We start from the raw sequence: 5,801 nt of genomic DNA, 5'->3' as shown, positions 1-5,801 counted from the left end.
GCCTTGGGTACCCCAGAGAGTTGTTCAACAGGATATCAGGTAATCTCTAGGTCCCACAGAACTCACCTGGGCGAGGGAACAAGACCTCTTTCTAGCCATTTTTTGTCTTCCTATTAGAACTCTGATGGGGCGTTCTGATAATAGCCACACTTTGGAGGAGGTGCTGATCATACTTCTCCAAGGTACATGGAGATAACAGTGAAATAATACCACTCAGAGGCCAGGGCTAGAATCTAGTTAGAGTCCAGAATGGGGGAAAAAAAAGATTGAAGTAAGAGTTCTAGGTAAGATTGCTGCACAAGGAAGAAATATTTCTTAATTCTATATTTTAATAGACTAATCTAGGGGAAATATAAATTAAGAAAGCAAGCAAGCCATCAGTAAGTTCTAAATTGCTCTTCATTCTCCTTCAGGTTTAATCTTGTTAAGAAGTCCTAGAGAATTGCCCGGACCTTCTCTAAAAGTCAGGACTGGTCCTAATGTATGAAAAGACACCTGATACTGATCACTGAAGAAAGCTCCCGCTCCTTTAGGGTCTACTACGAGCAGGACGTCATGCTAAGATTTCATGCCCATTAAATCAGACTGTATTTAAAACATACAATCCTGAAGTACAGGCATTTAAATCTACCTTTATATATAAGAAAAATGAGGCTCCAGGCTGTATAACTTAAGTAGCAGAATCAGAGATCAAATCTCAGTTATTTCAGTTCTAAATCCCATTATCTGTTCAATGTGTATTGCTTCCTGCCATACAGATAGAAGAAAAAGAAAATGGAAACTATTCTTCACCTCTTCTCTAGAAATCTGATGGAACAATTTTACTGTTATCCTAAATTGAAAGATAACATTTCCTCCCCTGCTTCGTACTGTCAAATTTGGTATATTATATATTTTTCAACTTCAGGGGAGATTCACAATGATGCTGCTTCACTAGAACTTAAAAAACATCATCAAGGGGCTTCCCTGGTGGCTTAGTGGTAAAGAATCCACCCGCCAGTGCAGGAGACACGACTTCAGTCCCTGGTCCGGGAAGATCCCACAGGCCTTGGACCACCTAAGCCACTGCAACACAACTACTGAGCCTGTGCTCTAGAGCTCAGGGAGCCACAACTACTGAGCCACGTGCCACAAGTACTGAAGCCCAATCGCCTAGAGTCTGTACCCTGCAACAAGAGAAGCCACGCAATGAAAAGCCCGCACACCACAAGCAGAAAGTAACCCCTGCTCACTGCAACTAGAGAAAAGCCCGCACAGCAACAGAGGAAAAATAAATAAACGAATATTTTAAAAAATCATCAAAATTTGATTTGCCTTAGTAGATTTATGCGAGCACAACTACTGGAACAAGTTGCTTAGATTTCAGTCCTGGCTCACCTATTTATTTGCTGCATGACCTTGGCAAGTTACTTATGTGGGCCTCAGTTTCTTCATTTATAAATGGAATGTGGTATGTACTTAGTCAGGTCTCACTCTTTGTGACCGCATGGGCTAGAGCCTGCCAAGCTTGTCTGTCCATGGGATTCTCCAGGCAAGAATACTGGAGTGGGTAGCCATTCCCTTCTCCAGCAGATCTTCTGGCCCCAGGGATTGAACCTGGGTCTTCTGCACTGCAGGCTGATTCTTTACCATCTGAGCCACCAGGGAAGCCTGTATAAGTGGAATAATAAAATTTATTTCATAGACTGTTGTGAGGACTAACTAAGTGCTTAAAACAGTGCCTGGCACTTAGCAAGAGCGCAGTATCATTATTATTATCAATATTATTTCTAATATACTAAAAAGTAACAAGTTATTACATGTAATTATGTAACAACTTTGAGGTATAATTTACATAAATTCATCCATTTAAAATTTTTTCTCTAATTTTTTAAAAGTTTTTTTTGATGTGGACCACTTTTAAAGTCTTTATTGAATTTGTTATAATATTGCTTCTGTTTTATATGTTTTATTTTTTCATGGAATCTTAGCTTCCTTACCAGGGATTGAACCTGTACTCCCTGCATTGGAAGACGAAGTCTTAACCACTGGACTGCAATGGAAGTCCAAAATTCACCCATTTTTAACAGTACAATTTAATGATTTTTAGTCAGTGTACTAAATATTTCAACAATCACAATTCAGTTTTAGAATATTCAGTTCAGTTCAGTTGCTCAGTCGTGTCCGACTCTTCGCGACCCCATGAATAGCAGCACGCCAGGCCTCCCTGTCCATCACCAACTCCCGGAGTTCACTCAGACTCACCTCCATCGAGTCAGTGATGCCATCCAGCCATCTCATCCTCTGTCGTCCCCTTCTCCTCTTGCCCCCAATCCCTCCCAGCATCAGAGTCTTTTCCAATGAGTCAACTCTTCGCATCAGGCGGCCAAAGTACTGGAGTTTCAGCTTCAGCATCATTCCCTCCAAAGAAATCCCAGGGCTGATCTCCTTCAGAATGGACTGGTTGGATCTCCTTGCAGTCCAAGGGACTCTCAAGAGTCTTCTCCAACACCAAAGTTCAAAAGCATCAATTCTTCAGCACTCAGCCTTCTTCACAGTCCAACTCTCACATCCATGCACATGACCACAGGAAAAACCATAGCCTTGAGTAGATGGACCTTTGTTGGCAAAGTAATGTCTCTGCTTTTGAATATGCTATCTAGGTTGGTCATAACTTTCCTTCCAAGGAGTAAGCGTCTTTTAATTTCATGGCTGCAATCACCATCTTAAGTGATTTTGGAGCCCCCCAAAATAAAGTCTGACACTGTTTCCACTGTTTCCCCATCTATTTCCCATGAAGTGATGGGACCAGATGCCATGATCTTCATTTTCTGAATGTTGAGCTTTAAGCCAACTTTTTCACTCTCCTCTTTCACTTTCCTCAAGAGGCTTTTTAGTTCCTCTTCACTTTCTGCCATAAGGGTGGTGTCATCTGAATATTACCATCACCCTAAAAATTTCCCTTGTCCCCTTTGATATATACCAGCCCCATCCTCAGCCCTAGGCAATCATGGATCTGCTCTGTCTCTGTAAATTTGCCTTCGGTAAACATTTCACGTAAATGGAATCATACAACATGCAGTCTTTGTGTTTCTTTCACATAGCAGGATGTTTCTGAGGTTCAGCCATGCTGTAGCATGTATCAGCAGACTATTCACTGCTGAATAGTATTCCATCATATGGATAAACACATCATGTTTACCCATTCACTAACTAATGAATTTTCAGGTGGTTTCCATGCTTTGGCTATTCTGAATAATGCTACTATGAACATTCACATGCTGGTCTTTGTATGAACCAATGTTTTCAGTTTTCTGGGTAATATCTAGGAGTGGAATTGTTGGATTATATGGTAAATTTGTTTAAATTTCTAGGTAACTGCCAAGTATACCAATTCTTCTATTCATTTTTAGTTGGTTTGTTTGGCCTCTTTTTAATGAGTTGTATAAAATAAGTCTCAATAAATTTATAAGGATTATTTTACTTCAGCTTGATGGAAATCTATAGATTTCCCTTAGGTCAAGTTGGTTGATAATGTTTAAGATTCTAACCTTGCTGATTTGATTTTCTGTCTAGTTATTATTTTAGTTTTTGAGAATAGGGTATTAAAATCTCCCATTATTACTGTTGAATTATTCTTTCTTCAATTCTCTCAGTTTTTCCTTCATAATTTGGAGCTCTCTTGTTAAATGCATATATGTTTATAATTATCTTCCTGATGGACTAATCACTTTATCATTATAGCATATCTACTTTCCTCTTACAGTAACTTATTTCGGTCTTAAAGTCTATCAGACAAAATATTTTTTCTGATATTATAGCTACTCCAATTTTCTTACAGCCACTTTTTGCGTCATTTTACTTTCAATATATTAAATCTATGAATCCAAAATGTATATCTTATAGACAGTATGTAGTTGGATCTGATTTCTTTATTTTATATCTTTACTTTCTAATTGAAGGCTTAACCCATTTACATTTAATGTACTTACTTGCTGGGTTAGATTTATGCCTGCTAGTTTCCTACTTGTATCTTTATGCCTCGTGTCATTTTTGTTCCTCTGTTCCAACTTTACTGCCTTCTTTTGCATTAAACCAAGACTCTTCAGTGTGCCATTTTAATTCATTTGTTCATTTTTAAGCTATTGTTTGATCTTTTTCTTACTGGTTACTCTAGGGAATATGGTATGCATCTTTATCACAATCTGCTTCAGGCTTCAATTGACCAATTCTAGTAAAATGTGCAAACTTGATCTAATATACTGCCATTTTCCCCCTCCCCTTCAATGGAGAGATAGATTAAGATAGATGCTTTCAAAGGTCCCAAATATTTTAAAGAGATAGAAAGTAAAAAAAGGAAAAGAAACACTGTCTTTCAGGAAAGGGATACACATAAGCAAAGGCATGAATCAAAAAACAGTCTATTTATTGGCATACTGGTGGGCTGCCGTCTATGGCGTCGCACAGAGTCAGACACGACGGAAGCAACTTAGCAGCAGCGGCAGTACAGACATGAAAGAAACGACAAACACCAGATCATGAAGGACCTTGTTAAATCAACAGGGGAGGGGTTGGTAGAGCACACATTATTTTAAAATATAATGAGGTATGGTCACATTTGCATCCATTCAGAGCACTTTAACAGCAATGCAGAGGATCAGTTCAGTTCAGTTCAGTCGTTCAGTCATGTCCGACTCTTTGCGACACCATGAATCGCAGCACACCAGGCCTCCCTGTCCATCACCAACTCCCGGAATTCACTCAGACTCATGTCCATCGAGTCGGTGATGCCATCCAGCCATCTCATCCTCTGTCGTCCCCTTCTCCTCCTGCCCCCAATCCCTCCCAGCATCAGAGTCTTTTCCAATGAGTCAACTCATCGCATGAGGTGGCCAAAGTATTGGAGTTTCAGCTTTAGCATCAGTCCTTCCAAAGAAATCCCAGGGCTGCTCTCCTTCAGAATGGACTGGTTGGATCTCCTTGCAGTCCAAGGGACTCTCAAGAGTCTTCTCCAACACCACAGTTCAAAAGCATCAATTCTTCGGCACTCAGCCTTCTTCACAGTCCAACTCTCACATCCATACATGACCACTGGAAAAACCATAGCCTTGACTAGACGGACCTTTGTTGGCAAAGTAATGTCTCTGCTTTTCAATGTGATATCTATGTTCAGGAAGACACAATTGGACCAAAGTTCACTATAACCCTCCTTCTGAGTTTTTCTTGATCTCTGAATGTGGTTTCTGTGAGTCCTCAGGTGGGATCAAGCCCCTACACATTCATTCCTTAGCTTGTAACACTCTGAGGTGATAACCCCAACTGCGGGAGTCTCACTGTGTGCAAAGTCATCCTAGTCAATGCTTCCTTCTTCAGAGGTCACCTACTGAGTTTGCACAGAATCTCACCATGGTATCTCTGTTTCATCCCTTCTTCATGCCCTACTCTCATTTACTGGCTGAATAGTTCCTTCATATTATGGATGAAAAAAAAAAGAGTAAAAATGAGGGTGAGTATGAATGCTTCCTAAACAAAATAAGTTCGAGGTGATAACAAATTTCCAGTAGTAGTAAAAATACTGGCTGAGGATTTACAATGTACCAGGCACTATTCTAAGTGCTTTGCATGCATTAACTCATTTGAGCCTCAAAATTGTTGTTCAGTCTCTAAGTCATGTTTGACTCTTTGTGATCCCATGGACTGCAGCATGCCAGGCTTCCCTGTCTTCCACTGTCTCCTGGAGTTTGCTCAGATTCATGTCCATTGAGTTGGTGATGCTATATAACCATCTCCTTCTGCCTTCAATGTGTCCCAGCATCAGGGTC

This window comes from Bos taurus, chromosome 10, assembly GCF_002263795.3.
Source record: "Bos taurus isolate L1 Dominette 01449 registration number 42190680 breed Hereford chromosome 10, ARS-UCD2.0, whole genome shotgun sequence".
Taxonomy (NCBI): Eukaryota; Metazoa; Chordata; class Mammalia; order Artiodactyla; family Bovidae; genus Bos; species Bos taurus.
Note: the sequence above shows the minus strand (reverse complement) of the source record.